The 15,399-nt window shown below is 38.7% G+C and overlaps 1 long non-coding RNA gene across 1 annotated transcript in view; it reads left to right on the top strand.

Moving 5' to 3' along the window:
• Positions 1 to 14,753, top strand: part of LOC120411788 — a 92,770-nt gene extending 78,017 nt beyond the window's left edge. The window contains exon 3 of the long non-coding RNA XR_005604309.1: positions 14,544 to 14,753. This is a non-coding gene — a long non-coding RNA (uncharacterized LOC120411788). The remainder of the gene's footprint in view (positions 1 to 14,543) is intronic.
• The last annotated feature ends 646 nt before the right edge of the window (positions 14,754 to 15,399 follow it).

Here is a 15,399-nt window from a genome sequence, read left to right as displayed (position 1 = left end):
AGTTTGCAGAAGCCTTCTGAAAGGGGAAGAACCCCTTTTCCCGTCCCGAGCCCGTGGCAGGCCGAGCCAGGCGGGGATGTTCGGAGGCGGCATCGGAGCTTTTCCAGCCGGCTGCGAGGGACTCGCTGCGGCCTCTGCCTCCCGCAGCGTGCCGGGGCCCCCTGCTGCCTGCGGCCGCAGCTGCACTGAGAGGGAAAAACAGCGCCAGGCTGGCTGACAGCGTCCCTAACTGTGTTGGTTTTGTTCTTTTCTGTCGTGTCTGCATATATACATACATATGTACGTATATATGTGTGTGTGTATATATGTATATACATATATATATATATATATATACACACACACACACACACCCGTGTATATATGTGTGTATGCATATATTTTCTAGTAAAGATCTGTTATTCCTTTTTCTACGTTTTTGCCTGGAAGGCCTGTAATTTTGCAGTGAGTAAAAATTTGGAAGGAGGGGTCTTCTTTCTATTCTAGCAAGGTTCCCAGCTCCCTTGGCAGACATTTGTCTTTTAAACCAAGGCAGAAGGAGCACCCTGCAACCCAATGTCTTGGGGGCAGCTGAGAGGCAGCGCCCAGCACTCTGAGGCCACCAAGAGCCATTGGTGCTGGCAGCTTTGGTCTGGGAGCAACCCTGTGATGTTCCCAATTTTCGGAGGTAGAATCCCACTTTTGCCCCCTGCCCTGCTGTCAGATCATGAAAGCCTTTCACACTACTTTCACACTTTGGAGCCACAGTGAACCAGGGGGTTAAGAAATCATCCATGAAAAACTGTGTGTATACTTAAAGCATCAAAATCTGTTCAGGCAGTTAAATAGCACACGGGCCTTGCTGGATTTATTCTTTTTGTTTAGTTGGATTTTGGTGAGATTTTTGATTTTTAGTGTGTAATGGTTTTGTTTGGTTTTGGATTTTTTTTTTTCTTTTTTTTTTTTAAACGCAACCCACAAGTTGTCTTAAACAGAGTCACTCCCAAATCATCTTTGGTTTAGCAACAGATAGAGTTGACAAGCTAAATTATTCTTGACTATTTTCACAAACAGAGTGCTCAACCAAAACACTCAAATGTTTGTTTATTTGGTTGTTTCAAAGTGACATGTGATAGGAATCAAAGTCCATATGCAACCATTTACCAATTCTACCATTGGATTTAATAAATGCTGTTTTAGCTTTTATTCCCTTGCTGTCTGATTTTTGGCAATTGCCCACCACTGTGAAATTGTAAAGTTCAAGAGAAGAAACTATGAAAGGGAATATCTAATTTCTTTACTCTAGCTGCTGTTTCATGGCCTCAATTAATCTACACTTGCAAGTCCTTCAATTTATGGAAAATTATTGGAGTGGCAATGTGGACTCCGCATAGCCAAAAGCTGGATTTTAATAAATGTGGGCTATTTAGTACATACACACAGGATGGCCTTTGAGATCCATCAAGGCATGTCCAACCTGCTCAGAATAATTTTAAGAAATCAGTGCAAATAAATGAAAAATGCTATCAGATCTTTTTCCTGTGGGCTATCATCCTTACTTCCAGCAAATGTGAGGTTGGTATGACAGCCTGGATTAAAGTTTCTCCTCCTCCTTTAGACTGGCTCTGCTTGCACACTAGTGGGATTTATCTCTGCAAAATATAAATGGATAAAAGAAAAACAGATGTTCAATAGTACATCTAAACTAAAAATACAATTATTTTTATAATGTGTGTAAGGATAGGAAGTGTCAGGAAGGTATTTTGAGCACTGTGCCTTGGCTCAGGCTCTGATGTCTGTTTGCTGAATCAAAACTGCAGCTTGAAAAAAGAAAACCTGAAATCCTGAAGGATTTCATCCAGGATATTGTCCTTACATAGATATATGTGTAAAGAAATGCATCCATTTGTCATAGTGAAGCAGAAAACTTTATTTACTGACATTTATTTTAAAAAGGCAGCTATTTTAGCCAAAATTCATGCTTAAAACCTCTGTCTGTGGAACAGCTTGTACCAATGTCAGCAGGCAACTCAACACCTGACAATCTTTCACTTCCATATGTTTTTTTTTGCCCACTGCTTTGATGTGCAGTTCTGGTTGTTAGTCTTGCTGAGTCACTTCTCAGTTACTGAAAAGAACATATCTAATTGTGGAAAATCTGGAAGTGAGACAAAGGGAGCTCTGATGCTGGTGAGTACTGCCATTCTTGGCACTGTGAGAGCGGGGCTGGGCGTGCTCCTTGATGACAGGTCTGGCACCCAGCTTTCCCCTGCCTGCACTTAAATGCCCACATAATTATTGGAGAAAGGCTTCTGCTCTGCTCCTCAGACTCGGTGGGAAGTGACCACCCTCAAGTAAAAGCACTCAGATGTTTTTATCTCCTTAAACTCCTTTTAACTCTTCTACCTCAGTGCTCAGCCCCTGTTCAGGATCGTTTTAACCCCCACTTCTCCTGTTCTGGTGCCTCAGGACATCAGTGGCTGAGGATCTTTTCTAGATTCACAACGTACAGCTGTTAGTGAGTGGTTTTATGTACCTGTACTTGATGTTTTCTTCTGGTTTACTGTTTTTTTCCAGTGTCTGTAAGTGGCAGAGGGGAAGGCAGACTCTGCTTCCAGATTGGTGATAATTTGAAGTGGAGTCTGCCTTTTTGTCTGCTTGAGGTCATCTCCAGATGATTAAATAAGGAATGCTTCACATGAAGCTGCTCTCCAAATTGTAAAACCATTTGTTTGCAATTTGCTAGGTATCTGCAATGCCTCTATTTGCCTTTAATAGCCATATTTTGGAAGTGGGACAGGGAATTTTGTGCCGCTGGTCTTGACCAAGGACTGTGATTTGACTTAAATGAATTTGCTTTCTCTCCAGCTTCTCCTGTGCTTTGTTCAGCCTACATTGCCTTTCTTGCTAGTGATAAACCCTGATCCATATTATGCCCAAAATCAACACTGGCAAAGTATATCACGTCAGCTGCACCACTAAACAAAATAAGCCTTAATATTTTATGTTTTCAGTTAAAATTTAGTGAAAAGTCTGCCTTGTAGCTCATTAAACTCTTGAAGAGTTCAGAGATTATAGGAAAAAGTTTATAACTTTCTTCTTGATTAAAAATGAACTATTTCAGCCTTGGAAACTGCTCCTTAATTAAAAAGTAAATCACATTATATGTTTGCCATGATGAATTGATAATTGGAAATTATTATTTTATTGCTTTGAATATCAATAAAATGGCATAGTATTTGTGAGTAGGAAATAAAAAATAACATTAAAATTCTTCTCAATGATAAGCTCTGTAATGCCTATAAGCATAGGAATTACTTCTGTGTCTATTGTGTCTTAATGCTTTTATTACCTTGCATGTCATATAGAAATAAAAAATTATTTTCCATCACATTTTGGATATTATTCTGCAATAAACCTTGGCTGTGCCATTAAATCTTCTGGAGCTATTAACTGCTTTTACAGTACCAGAATTTACATTTGGCCATACTGCAGCTGTTAGTTCAAGTCCAGGACATTTTGGGGTTTGTCTGAACTCCAGAGTGGAATGGATTTGTCTCTTTCCTCAGGATTCGATATTGTCCGGTCTGCAAATGAGATGATAGTGCCAAGCTGTATCAGTGCAATGCACACAGTTGGGGTAGGACTGATAGAATTCCAGCAGTTACTCATTCCAAAGCAGTTTCAAGAGCTGTTCCAAAGCATTTAGCCTCGGGTGTCTGAGCTTGTGGGCGTTTCCTTTTGTGCTCTCTGCTGTGTTCTGTTGAGACGTCATTGTGATCAAAGCTTATGAGATCACAGGTGATTTTGGGAGAAAGAGTAAAGTCCTAGTTAAAGTCCTACCCCGCATCCTAATTTCATTTTGGAATAAAGAGCAAGGTAAACCCTTGTCTACGAGACACAAGTTGGTGTTTGTAAAACTTTCTGTAATTAACAGACACCAAAAGGATAAAGAGAATTGGACACAGCAAATTGGTTTTTGTTTCAACTTTCTCCTTATTTAAGCTTGCCCAGGTGGGTTATTCATTCTCTCTGTGTGAATTTTGCCATGAGATTTCAACAGAACTTAAAGGAAAGTTTTAGTGTCTCTTAAACTCAAACAAGCTTCTCAGTCTTGTGAATTTGGTCAAAATAATCCCTTCCAGAAGCTCCTCTGGGCTCATAAATGAAAAAAAAAATCTGACTCCTGACCTATAAGTGAGGGATTATTACTATATTTATTATTAAATTATTATTATTATTATTTCACTGATGACAAGGCTGATTAAACATATTTGGAAGCCAAAAACTGAACTCACAAGTGTTGGCCAACTGATAATATTCCTTGACACTTCTTGTGCCCGTCCATTTTATTATTGTTTAGAAATAAAGAAAATCCAGCATTGCTCCTGTCTGGCTGTGAGATTTCACTTCCTGGCTGCACTGATTTTATTACTAAATTAATTTAGTGCCACTGTCCCTTTTAGTGGTCCCATAACACTGCACAAGGGACACTTGGCATTTCTCTCCTTGTTGCTCAAGAATTTTGCTGCAGAATTTTTGGTCTGGTTGCTATATTTCGTATGCTTCCTTGTTTTTATACCAAGACACATCAAATTTGAGCACTCTTTGGGAAAGTGAATTGATGGGTTTAGGTGCTAATGATAAAGTGGGTGCTTTGATCTCATCATTTAAATATTCACAGCCTTTTCATGCTTGGAGTTTTAATCCCAGGTCAGCAGTGACATAGTTGCTGATATTTGATTAAGAATGCAGCCAATTCTGAATTTAAATTCATTTCTATATAGATACTTCTAAAATAATCCCCTTAAAACTATTTGGTTTGCTGTTGCAAGACACCCAAGTACTTGTAGGGTGTGTTATGTGTGTACAACACTCTCTTCATACAGAAACTTCCCTCATAATAGAAGCAAATCTTGTGGCAGCTGTAGTCTTTTAGGAGTGAAGACAGTTTCTTGCATAAAGCATAAATTTTAAAAGCTGAGTAGCTTTTTATGTGGTTTGTTTGTGGAATTCTTTTACCAGCTAAAAATGTAAGCTGCTGCATAAATATTTGTTCAGGCTTAGTTGCAAAGAGACAGAGCAATGCTTCAGGTACAGTATTTCATTGGAACAATTTGATTGAGGCCTATAGGGAAACTCAGATGATGGAAGGAATTATTTGAATGCTGGCATTATTTCCAAAGGGATTTCAAGCACTTCCAGCCATGGCTATACAACATGGGATGTGCATAACAGTTGACTCTGGGGAGATGATTTCTCTTTAAGTTTGGATATTCTCGGTGGTATTTCTTCCCTCTTGTGAGATGTTCAGGAATGTGTGACATTTCCAGGTTCTCTTTTCAGCAAATCTGGAAGTCTGGGAGATCCATGTGTGTTTCAACTGTAAGGAGTAGGAGCTTAATCTCTGATGGGAGCTTTCTGCTTCGTTTAACACTTTCACATCTCATTCTGCCATAAACACAGTGGGATCCATGTCTGATATTTAAACTGAAAAATATCTCAATGGGGGAAATAAAAAGAACATGAATGTTTTGTTATTGCTCTGTGCAAACCACATCTGTGATGGCTCTGTTTTACTTTCTTCACGATTTCCTTAAAGATAGCTTCATAAACACAGGCCAAGGTTAATCTTTTTTGGTGTAAAGCTGAGGTAATGGGCTCCAGCATTTCAAGTGTTCTCTGCCTCATTAAAAAAGTTATTTTGTAAAGCAGTAGTTTATTATATCTCTATTTTCCGATTAACATTGTAGCACAGTTTTTTCTTTGCAAATAGTATGGAAGTCCAAAGAAGCACCAGCATAGAATCTGAAATAGAATATTCCAAACTCATAGTGTTTCACTATGTCAGTTATGCCAAGATATCCAATGGAGTAGTCTGGACTGTTAAAATGACAAATACAGCTCTGAGTTAAGAGGTTCACTGCTTTTTGGAATTATCCAGTGACAAATAACTTTGGGAAAAAAATTAGTATGAAGGAATGGTAGTACTGAAGGTCTCTAGGCCACAAGCATGTAGGGGGATTCCTTACACATATCCTTCCTATTTAGGAGTAGCTTAATTATCTGAGAGGAGGAGTTGCATGCCTGAGTCTGTGTACTCTGAATTATTTTCTCTCATGCAAGTCAATTTTATGCTCAACTATCCTATCTCAAAGTAGATGGTAAGATAAGAGAGAATTTTACACGTAATCCAAAGTCTTCCATCTGGGTCATGGGATTCCTGATAACTGCATCTTTTCTGGGCTGGAAGTCACTGCCACTGACAATATAAACTAGTGCTGGGAAGTCTTGCACCAGTTATGAAAGTATTTTCTGACATCAGACATGTTTTTTGTTCTTTCCTACACAAAAATGCACCCTTAATAGATGAGATTATTTACAGAATCTTCAGATCTCCTTCTGGATTCTGCTCACTGAGTGAAAAGATGGAGAAGCTGTAGAATAAAGAGCCCATTTCACCCTTCAGAGCTCTCCTGCTGGTTTAGTGGAAAGCCCGATGGAAGGACGGATGGATAAAGCTTGCAGGAAGAAATAATCAGCTCTTGGCTAGATGAGAAGGAGACTTTAACCACAGAGTCTCTGGAGAAATTTCTGGGTCAGCTTCTCTTAGCCTCGTAACAATAGCACAGAGAGTTGAACCTCTCATCCTGCAGCTTTAACTCTGTGTCTTGGCTTAAGACAATTTAAGAGGGGGACACTGTAAAATGAGTTACCTCCCCTTAGTTTCAACCAATTCCTTTCCACCAATAAGGAGAAATGGAATACAAGTAGATATGAGAGAAAAAGTAAGAGTTTACTAACAAGTGAAACAGCAACAGGGAAAAAATCACAGTGAATAATCAGTAGATAAAAAATTGATAAATCTCATGAACTGTTTGAGGTCTTTAGGGAAACATCAATGCTCTCAGCCTTTCTTCATGGGACAAAGCCGACTTTTGGCCTTGGAAATGCCTGAGGGTTCTGGACGTCTTTGATTGTGGCAAAATCATGAAATAAAAGTTAGCATTTGTTTGATAGACTGGTGTACCAGTCTAGCCTTTTAAAGATCACCTTGGAAAAAACAGTCAAGCAAATCAGCTGGTCTAGAAGAAGAAAGTGCTAAAAATCTGTAAGAAGAGACCTTTTACACAAACTTATTTTACAAAAAGTTTTATGACATAAAACTTGCAGGTGATCTGAAATAGCTGGAAGGAAATGAAAGAGAAGGCAGCTGTAAGGTGAGAGAGAGTTTCTGAACCTACCCAGTGTGAATTCCTTTCCTGTTGACTCATGTGAGATCTGTTTCTCCTTCCTTCTTTTTCCTTTCTATTTTAGAAGACGTTGTTCCTAAAATGGGTAAATTTGCTTTTCTTTATTCCCAGTCAGTGGCAGTTCATGAGAATTTAAGTATGGTAGTGGTCAGTGGTGAGGTTTGGTTTTCTTTTTCCCTTGTTGAGGGAGTTAAGTCTTTATAAAAACTGTGCTTACCCTGCAAGTTTTCAGAAGTTTACGGGTGTCCTGATTGATGCTTCCTTGTGATATATAACAGCAAATAATCACAAAGAGCATGTGCTGGGTATTTCCACCCTGGGAATTTAAATTTTTCTGTGTTCATTTATGATGCTGCAGTGTAACCAGCTGGTGGAGTGAGTGATTGCAAGGCCTGATTAATGGTACAGACTTTTAGACTAGCTTTTGTTACTTCTGTACCTTACACACTGTTCTGTGGTGGAAATATTTCACAGCTTTTGCCAGCTATGTTTTTTTTAAAATCACAGCTTGCTGGAGCCTTGATTCTGCTTTTGCTGGAGGATGTCCCACGGTTCAGGTGTGTTTAGATGTTCCAAGTCCAATGAAAATACGTTCTCTCTAATGAGTGCTGGATAATCTGGAGTCTTCTGTTTGGTAAAACCCTCAAAGCAAAGTAAAAGTAGTACCTTTGTAGCAACACATGAGTGAAATCACATGGTGACTCTTCCATAGCTTGGTTTAGAAAAAAGCTCTTTTGCTGAATGTGTGAATGAAGATGTCAAAGCTCTCTTCCAAGGTTAGGGGATTAAACAAGAGATAACATGGGAATTGTCTTCCTCTTCCCGCCTTTTTAAAACTAGATTGTTTTAATGGGGCAGACAAACTTCTTGTGCCACTAAACCTGACGTGATGAGTCTTGGGGAGAGGGATGCTTTGTTGCAAGCAGTGTTTCATTATAAAAAGGTTTATTTCTTGGATATAAAAAACAAAACTTCCTGAAAGAAATGTGCTGTTGATTCAACTCCAGTACTTTCAAGGTTTTGGTGCCTGCTGAAGCATAGTAATGCCTCAGGAACAAAATAAGGGATTTTTTTCACAGATTTTAAAGAAGTTGTGACTTTTCTCAGTTTTATAAGAGTTTCTCAGGAGTTCCAGAATGAACTCTTTTATGTTATCATACATCCAAACTGAAAAACCCCTTTTTTCCCTATGACAATTATCTTTTTAGGGTTGAAGAGTTCCTACAATTTATGTATATGACAAGCTCTTGATTCATGGGAATATGTTTAGCTTTGCTATGCTCAGTGTGTGCAGAAACTTCCTCTCAGCCTTTCTGAGTTTTAATTATTGTCTTTTGATTGAATTGAATGGATTTTGCAGTAGCTTAGCTGATATTAACGCATTTAAACATGTAAGTCTGGAGGATCTGATATTCCAGAAGATATTTGAGTAAGCTGAGAAGTGAGGCTGATGTTTTACTCTTCTATTTCATGGCAGGTTCAGTAGTAATTATTTACACTGATGAATAGAGAAATGGAGCAAAACCATCTGCCCCGGGCTTTTACTGTAACTTTGAGGCTGAGCAAAGTAACTACTGGTTTTTTTTTTTCATGAAGAGCAATGCAGGGGATATGACAAAATGTGCCTGAGGAATAAGGTGGTGACAAGATCCTATGTGTGAGGAAACCAGCAGGAACCAGGGTAGGATGTTCCCCAGGGGGGGGCCAATCAGTGCAGCTCTGCTGACTCCCAAAAGCACAAGCTGGTTCAGGAAGCCTGATGATCTGGCCCTACCTACTGAAATGTCTTCTCAAAAGAATGATCCTTATTTTCTTTTTTCATGAGAAAGCCATCTACCAAAATGCTCCCGATAACCCCCACCAATAACCAAGCAACAAACTCCAAGAAATACCCTTTATACAGATTGCAATGTGGTGAAGCCAAGAGGCGTGCTGTAACTAAATGCTCCAGTAAGGGAGGCATTGCCAGACGAATAAACATTTGCATGCTTCCCATGTAAGGTTTAGGTGAAATATTCCTTGAACAATCTATTCCCAGTTATCCACTGCAAGGTTTCTGAAGGCGAAGTGGCCTGTTGGGTCACGTGGAGGGTTTGTGCCATGCTCACATTGTCCTGCCCTAAGTAGTTACAACATCATTAAAGGAAGCAGAACCTACCAGAGCAAGGGTCTTCAAATGTCACCGAGCAGCTGCTCTCTTTGCTCTCCTCTGAAACACTGGGCATTGCTCTTGGGATGCCTGTCTGGGTGTAACCCTGCTGACAGATTATGGCAACTGATAAAATCCTCGTTCTGTTTCCTTTGATCTGCCCTCACAAAGTACAGCTTGCTCAAAACAACTGAAGAAAGTAGAAGCCATCAGTCTTCTCGAAATTGTTTTTTGGGCAAATGTATACATTGGCTTTGGAGGTTGCTTGTGGAAATAAACCCAGGATTGCTTTAGAATTTGATACACCTCAAGAACTGTTTTGAAACTTGATTAATTTCTAATTAAAGTGACATCTGAGGCCATGTGAGGGTTTTGATAAGTTCAGCTTTTGTTGCAGGAGCAGTTCTACAGAAGTTCTTTTATCTTAAGGGCTGGCTGCTATTGTACTATTTTACGTTATAGTTTCTAAATTCACCCCACACAGTCTCACTGACTTCAGTGGGAATTTTCCTAGAACAAGGAATTAAAGAGTCTTCAGAATTAGTTCCCCCATGAATTCAGAATATTAGATATCTGCTCAAGTTATGTTGTATGCTGTCAATTTTTCACCTGTTAAAATTCTTGGAGCAGATGCAATGAAACTTCTTCAAGCTTGATAAGAGAAGTTACAGATAGTTTGAATTCTCTACAGAAGTCTGGGAGTTTGGCTGGAGTTTGGGAAAGCTGCTCTGAGGTTCTCTTTCAGACATGAGATTTCTGTGGTAAGCTCCATATTTCACTGCTGTCAATTCTGCATGACTCTGGTGTTATGCATTTAAATAAAGAGAAAGAACACTTTTTTTTTTTTTTGGTGAATTATAAGTAAATAATAAAAGTCAGAGAAAACAACAACAAAAGAAAGAAGACCCACAATAACTTAATTACATGTTTGGTTTTGCGTATGTGATGAAAGAGAAAATGTAAGGAGTATATAGGAAAATTGAGGATGTGATTGTCATTAGCTGTACAAAATTGCAGGAATACATCTTATAATGCCAACATTCCTTCATATGGAAGCAAACTTTAAACTTGAAACATTTTTAGTCTTTCTCGGCTTTTCTAGATGTGCTCATCTGTCAGTGTAAGTGAAATCCTAAAGCCAGCGGGGGACATCATAACAGACTTCACACGTGCCCACTGGACCTTTTTCTTTCATTTTTCTAACTTGCAGATAAACTGATTGATTAGAAATTATTGTCATTTACTTTGATCCTGCCTGTGAAGGCTGCTTCCAAGTATTTTAAGGTATTTTTATCCTATGATTTTTTTGAAAAGTCACTTTGTATCTAATCAAATATTTTTGACAAGCCATGGATGATTTTGATATTAATTCACAGTTTTTATCTATCAAATATATTTAATAAATACTTACTTTTGAGGCTGTATTAGCAAATAATCCAGAGGTCTACATGTTTCTGTATTTGATGCATAAGCTTCCCAAGTTCTGATGATTAAGTCAAGGAAAGAGGAGTTTATTAGAAGTTTCTGCAGTGAAGTTTATTTAACATTTTCTAGCGGAGTACTATGTATATATACTATACCCTTGTGAACTGGCATTCTTTTAGGCAACTAGAAAGCCATCTTTGGGGCATGGTTGGTTTCTAGAAACATTCTATGGATGTATTTTGGTTTTCTGTTTCAAACTGTGTGGTGCCAAAAACCTGCCTGTTTTGTTAAAGAAATAAGTCAGGCACTCTGAAAGCATCGTAACCACATCACCTTTAAAATGCTTTAAGTACTTCATCTCAGTTGATTGAATCTTGGCTTCCAGCACAGTAAAAACCCTTTATTTATTTATTTATTTGTTTGTTTATTTATTTATGTTCTCTTTTGTTTCCCTCCTACCCTTCCTGGGCAAGATGGGCATTTTTTTTCTCTTTCCCTAAACCAGGTGTACAGCACGTCCTTGTTTTGTTCAGGAGAAGCCCAAGGTATTAACACTGCAGTGAGGCTGAAGTTTCACCCGTGGGATTCCCCCAGTGGGCAGTGTGGCAGTAGAATTTTAGCTTGGAAATCCTCTAGAAGATAATTTGGCAGTATAAACTTCAACAGTTCCTAATTTTATTTTGAAGTAAGCATTCCAGATCATGACTTTAGTTCTTCATTGTTTTAGCTGCTACAGACGAATTTGTTCAAGTGATTGTGAATACAAATGTGCAAACATTGGTTTTAATTTGTCTAATACATTGTCACTGAAAATCCTTCTTTACTGTAATAGGTAGAACACTGAAGTTAAAGGCATTTTTGTGATGCAATATTGTGACAGAGCATGTGATGAATTGGGTGGTGTGTGGTGCAAACAAGTGGGGAAAGTGAAGTGCTACACTGATACTCAAAATATATTTTTAGTCTTGACTGAGTATCTCCTCTTCCTCTGCAGTATGAAATGACATAATTTATCATCTCAAGCTCTTCTGTGCAGAGCTGGGGAACAGATAATGCCCCATGGAAGTGAAGGTTTCAGATAAAGCCATGTGATCTCAGCAGCCAGCACATAATGAAAAATACTAAATATTGTAGAAGCTTTCAGCCAGGAATTCTGCAGGGCAACTTTTGGTCATTTGGGATGTTGCTTCCCCAGGACATTACTGTCTGTATATGGTGCTTCTCATGATGGAGAAAAGATTGAAGACAGACAAAATGTCAAGATTTGTTTTGTGTAGTATCTAGCTTGCTGTTTCCAGCATTTTTAAAACAAATACTGTTATTGTTCAAGGTCAACATAAATCCTCAATGTACTTAATTGATTCTGGAGTGAGATACTAAATTCAGGATGTGTGTGTGCATAGAAAAAATGGATTGCTGATATTTGTTGCTGATATATATCAGCAAGGTTGGTTTTTGTCATGCTCTGTTTTGACTATTCTGTAAAGCTACTTCAAGGAAGATATTTCTGTGACAGATTCATGATGAGCAGGCCTCAGCTGGGTTGACTCATTGAATGTGAACTAGGAAAAGATTGTTCCTTTGGTTACTCCATCGCAGCAGAGAAAACAAGAGAGAGCGTTGCAGTCTCAGAGCACAGCAGAACTTTTCTGTAATAAAATGACTCTATGGAGAAGTTGGGGAATCACTGACCTAAGAAAGAATGAAGCAACCTTTTCAGAAAAGGTTATGGGGCTTGGTGAATTGGAGCTGTGGGTTATAGCAGGCTTCCATATTTGCATTGGAATCATCTTGGAGCACTGTCATGAAAGCATGGGATGCATGCATGACTTTATTTCTGAATGAGAGCTGATGGTTTTCTGAACAAATCAAGTAAAAATAAGTTGATGTGCTGCTTGGAGTCAGAGGCTGCTAGAAAGCATCCAAGAAAAGTGGGAAATAGTGTGGCTCTCTACCTGTGGGATTAAGGTGTCTCCTAATAATGTTCACTTAAATCTACTGTCTGTTGGATGTGTTAGAGTTCATCAATTCATTCCTCACAGCTTGGTCAGGCTTTGACAATGAGATCACAAAACCAGTTCAGATATTAAAAGAGCATCCTAGATATAGTTTAATAAGCACAGATATTTATGATTTGGTCAAAAAAAAATAAAGGCTTCCAGTGCAACAGAAGAAAGCCTGTATTTGGTAATATATGAAAATTTATCTCTTGTAATCCCATTTTTGACTGCTGTTTTTTTTTTTTTTCCCCAGCACAGGTGTGATGCATCCCAAGGGGAAGTGTTATTGAATGTCTTTCTGGCTATTGAACACTTCTAAATTGAGGCTGTGCACGTTGTTTGACCTGCACAGTAATACTTAAATTGTACAAATTATGGCATGGCTGGGGAACTGAAGGCCTCATGGTGCCAGATGTTCAGGAGGCTTTTCATCTTTGTAAGAATTTGGTGAACCCTTCAAGAACAAGAGCATAATGGGCCACCTATTCTGACTTAATATGATTTTATTGTGAACAAGTGGCAGCTGACATGAATAGCTTTGGCCACTTCAGCTTTGCAATGGGAGGTGCTGGTGCTTGCAGTGTCATTGCCATGTTGGTGAGGATGGTTGAGAACTTCAGACCTTGTACTTTTTGTGCTCCGTGGAGACACCTCCATTCACTGGGCTGTGGTAGAAATTAAATGGTACCAATTTAATAAAAAATAGCTTTGGGGTTTTTTTGGGCTTTTTTTTTTTTGTTTGTTTTCGACAGCCTTGATACTTGATCTCATTTGTAATCAAAGAATAGCAGAGAACATTGTTAACTTCTTTTTCAAAAGACATTTGGCTAAAAAGAGGTTTTGATTTACTGGTGCAGTGGATTTTGCAGAGCAACAAAAGCCTGAACCAGACAAAACAAACTCCTGCATCCCAGTTGTACCTGTGAGTGGATCACTTCAGCAGAGACTCTTTCATGTGGCTAGAAGCAGTGTCCCTCTGTCACAACACACACTGGCATGGAGTTCTTGCACATTAAAAGCCTTTAAAAGCACCAAGAAAATGGTGTTGAAAAAAGAAAATTATGTCAGTGTTTTGGGCTGTGGAACTCTCTTTTTGCTCTCTAAGTTCTTTCCGATGCTCCTGTAATTGGAGGAGGCAGGGAAGAGGGTGTCTGTGATCTTTTCTCTGGTCGATACCACTAATGCTGATACAAGGGTGGTGAAACATTTAGTCCTTGCTCTGATTTCCCTTTTCTCTTTGTTGCACTTCCTATGCCTGGGGACAAAATGCTAAGCCATCACCCAGTTTTCTAAAAGCATCTGATCATTTGTGCAGATCTGGTTTCTGTTAAGAGTCCAGCCTTCATTAGGTGAAAAACATGTTAAAACTTTTTAGTATGGGAAGCAAGCAACTTAATGGTGAGAACTGGGTGTCTCCTAAAATGCCTTAGGTTTGTCTTTGAAAATACCTTGAAGGAAGAGAAAAAAAAATACCCATTAAGAAAATAAAAAGAAAAAAAGGAAAAAACCATAAGATGAATGAGTGTGTGGTGCTGGTGAACACAGCTGCTCTTTCTCTGTGTGTGTGTACATAATTTGGGGTAGAAAGTGGATCTGGACTGTGCGAAATTATGATTAAATGAAGTGCCTTTCTTGTTATTTTCAATGCAAGAAGATTTCATTACTCTATTGATTTATAGTGATTAATGTTTTCTTTCTCTCTCTCTCTTTTTTTTTCCCTTCTTATTTTTATTTTAGGCTGTATTGTCAGAAGAGTGGCCATTCACAGCTGCTTATTGATCCTAACCAGGGCTGAAAGATGATTGAGTGCTGTGACTTTTTGGATCCCATTGTTTCTCCTTGTGCTCTGGTGGAAAAATGATTAAAAAGTATTCCCAATAACAACATCTCTGGATATTCTTTTGGTCTCTGAATATATAGGGATGGAGATGGAAATGCCAATGGTAGCCTGACAGCCAGTCTAAGATGAATGCTCATCATTTTATGAGATAACAATCAGCTATAAACATGCAATCTGCTCCTTTAGGACAAGACAGAAGTATTACTTTAATCTGTAAAACTGCAGACATACAGTAATACGGAACTATTAACAAAGAAAAGATTGAAGGATTTGGCCATAGTGTAGTTTGTTTATGGTAACCTAACTCCTAGAAACATGTTTGATTATCTGATCAATGAGAAGCTGTTACTGGGTTTTATATTGTCCTGTCACTGGGATAATGACATTGGGGATGTAATTGGTCTTTAGTTTGCTTGATATTATACATATTTGAATCCATAAATAGGATTTCAGCTTTGCTAAATATAGCTTGGGATTATGGAACAGTGCTAAGACTGTCTCAATGTTTTGCTTCAGCGTTTTAATGAACAAGAACAGTTTTATTTCACTCAAGTGTTTCTTCTCCTGCTGGTGAAAAATGTGGACAAGTGAAAGCACAGCTAATAGGCTGATGAGGGAACTAAAGAGGATGCTGGAAGAAATTGTGGAATTTTAATCATTGTCAAAATAGTAGATTTTATATCATTGTGAACTGCTGTTGCCGACACGGCTCATGCATACAGCTGACACCACTCTTGGGTCACAGGCCCCTGA

This window comes from Corvus cornix, chromosome 3 (assembly GCF_000738735.6).
Source record: "Corvus cornix cornix isolate S_Up_H32 chromosome 3, ASM73873v5, whole genome shotgun sequence".
Lineage (NCBI taxonomy): Eukaryota > Metazoa > Chordata > Aves > Passeriformes > Corvidae > Corvus > Corvus cornix.
The sequence above is the reverse complement of the archived record's forward strand: the minus strand, read 5'-3'. Positions and strand labels throughout refer to the sequence as shown.